This window comes from Sinocyclocheilus anshuiensis, unplaced genomic scaffold (genome assembly GCF_001515605.1).
Source record: "Sinocyclocheilus anshuiensis isolate Anshui unplaced genomic scaffold, SAMN03320099.WGS_v1.1 scaffold1335, whole genome shotgun sequence".
In the NCBI taxonomy this organism is placed as follows: Eukaryota; Metazoa; Chordata; class Actinopteri; order Cypriniformes; family Cyprinidae; genus Sinocyclocheilus; species Sinocyclocheilus anshuiensis.
Genome location: NW_015540921.1, coordinates 318,590 through 321,079, shown reverse-complemented (window position 1 = coordinate 321,079; position 2,490 = coordinate 318,590). Strand labels below are relative to the sequence as shown.

The 2,490-nt window shown below is 48.8% G+C and overlaps 1 pseudogene; it reads right to left on the bottom strand.

The window, feature by feature from the left end:
* Positions 1-745: 745 nt before the first annotated feature.
* On the bottom strand, positions 746-2,150 carry LOC107689340 (uncharacterized; annotated as a pseudogene).
* Positions 2,151-2,490: the final 340 nt, after the last annotated feature.

Sequence of the window (2,490 nt, the reverse complement as noted above, 5' to 3'; positions counted from 1 at the left end):
AGAGCGCTTGTGCGTTCGGCTGAGTAATGTAAGTGTTTAAATGTAGTTGCACATCGGTTTTTATGATGCGTGATTAATGTAAACACTGCCCACTGTGAACATCCTTGTAATTAACTTCAACCTTTTCGAACTTTATCAATGATTATTTTAGGTTCAAGTGGTGCGTGTGTAAGGAATTGGAATCAAGCAGAATACGGCTACTTCTAAAGCACACAGTGCCATCTGCTGTTAAAAACTAAGCCCAATTTCTGCATATTGCGATGAGTGAGGGCCTAATTTGAATTGTTGCGGCGGGCAAGGGTCATTGTTGAGCCAGACCACTCCCGCTCCAGCTTTCAGGTTGCCCTGTTGATTGTAGGAGAAGCCATCGACATATGCTTTGGGCATCCCTTCACACCCTTCACACATTCTGGGGGAAGCAGTGTTTTGCTGGCATAAGCGACCACTCGCTTGTCTTTGTCATGGAGCTGATATAGGCCTGCACTGAGGCAGTGATTGGAGAATCCAGCGTCCAGATAGACTTCCTTTCCTGGGTCTGCGTAGGCCAGGCATTGGGCCGAGCACAGACATTAGAGTCGAAACACTGTGATGTCTTTTGTTCTTGTGTGGATTCAGTTTGAGCTCGGTCAGCTTGGAATCTTTGCGAGTTCCTCCGTTGATTCCTTAGACTGGTTGCTCCCGGGTCTGTTTGTCATTTTCCCTTGGAGGTTCCGTTGGATTCCCACGAGCCTTTTCCTCTTGAGTTTCAAAATGAGTTTGGCGCTCGTCTGAGTCGGCTGTAGTAGGCTTGAGGAGATTCATGACGACCTTGTTTCGTCTCCAGGGCAGCCACTAGTCGTTGTTCTGACTCAGGGTCGATTAGTTCTTTAATGAGGGCTTCTCGGAGCAGGTGGTAATCAGTTTTTGTGTGAGTAGGCTGCCGGTCTAGGAAGCTGCGCACTTCAGGGCTGGATGTTGTTCGGAGCAAATAGAGTCTATCTTTGTCAGTGACATTGGGTCTCATTTCCAGATGGAAATCGACGTCTTGCAGATAAACTTGGACATCCTGGCTACCTGGCACACTTGGGGTGAATTTGCCAATGTTTTTGGCGAGCTTGTCGATGTCTTTGAGGTCCAAGCCATGCGATGATCTGTGGCTGGCTGGAGCAAGTTCTTTTAGCTTTGTCGTGAGGTAAAGTTCTTCAGAGGGAGCTGGTGAATGTTTCAGAACTGCCCCCTCCCCCTTTTGCTCACGCATCAGTCCAGGAACAGGTGAGCCGGTCCTGCTTGGCAGGGGTGAGACTGGTGCCCGTCGTGTCCTTGTAGGCTCAGGGCGCAGCTCGTAGGCATGTCTGAGTTCCTCTCTGATGCTGTCGGACTTTTCTTTGATGTAGTCCAGCTGTAGTGTTAGGCGACTGATCTCATTTCTTGACTCATCCAGGTGAGTTTCAAGGGCTTTAATTCGGCCGTTCTTGTCTCTGAAGTCGGCCTTTGCCTTTTCCACGAGCTGTTGTCCTTGTAGGCTCAGGGCGCAGCTCGTAGGCGTGTCTGAGTTCCTCTCTGATGCTGTCGGACTTTTCGTTGATGTTGTCCAGCTGTAGTGTTAGGCGACTGATCTCGTTTCTTGACTCTTCCAGGTGAGTTTCAAGGGCTTTAATTCGGCCGTTCTTGTCTCTGAAGTCGGCCTTTGCCTTTTCCAGGAGCTTTTCTGCATATTGTAGCTTGTTGGAGAGATCAGCGTAGTCAGCCTTGCTTTGTTCCATTTCTTGGGTAGTAGCTGCTAGGGTCTCTTTTGGCCTAGTGATCTCCTCCTCGGTGCCTTGTTCCACTTCATCAGGCCCTTCCCGTCGTTCCTGAGCCTCCAGTTCTAGCTGCTCGACGCGTCGTTGTGCGCATGTTAGCTCCTGCTGGAGATGGGCGGCGTGCCTGTCGCTCAGCTTGAGGGTGGCGATGAGTGTGTGGCTTAAGGAGCCGGTGATCTTGGCTAGCTCTTTGTGACTGTAGCTCTGACTTGGCTCTTGTCTCATAAGGCTTGTTATGTTGTCATCCAGCTGGTTCTGTGTTTGATGCCTCAGTGTTTCAGCAGCCTTAGGTAGGAGGCTGTCTGTTGCAACACTTAGCCATGTCTCAAGGTCCTACCAGTGTCTAACAGAGTCTGTTGTGTGAGACATGTTTTGGCGCGGTGAGGGAGATCTAGAACCTAGACTGACACAGACCTTGAAGAAGAGAAAACAAAACAAACAAAACAAACAGAGGTGTAAGTGTGCAATGCCAAGTGTGGTTTGATGGTGAGTGTGTAATGGACAGGTGAGTGTAGTTCTCAGCGACTGTGATCCTCTGGTGGGCGTGCTTCTAATTTGTAGTCTCTGTGGGGAAAATTAGTAAGCACACACAGGAGGCACAGCAAGAGAACAGAGGGAGAAAAGAAAAATAACAAACAGAGCAAAGAACAAGGTAATAACTGGATGCTTCCAATTTTACTGTAAGAGAAAGATTTTTTTTTTTGTAAGG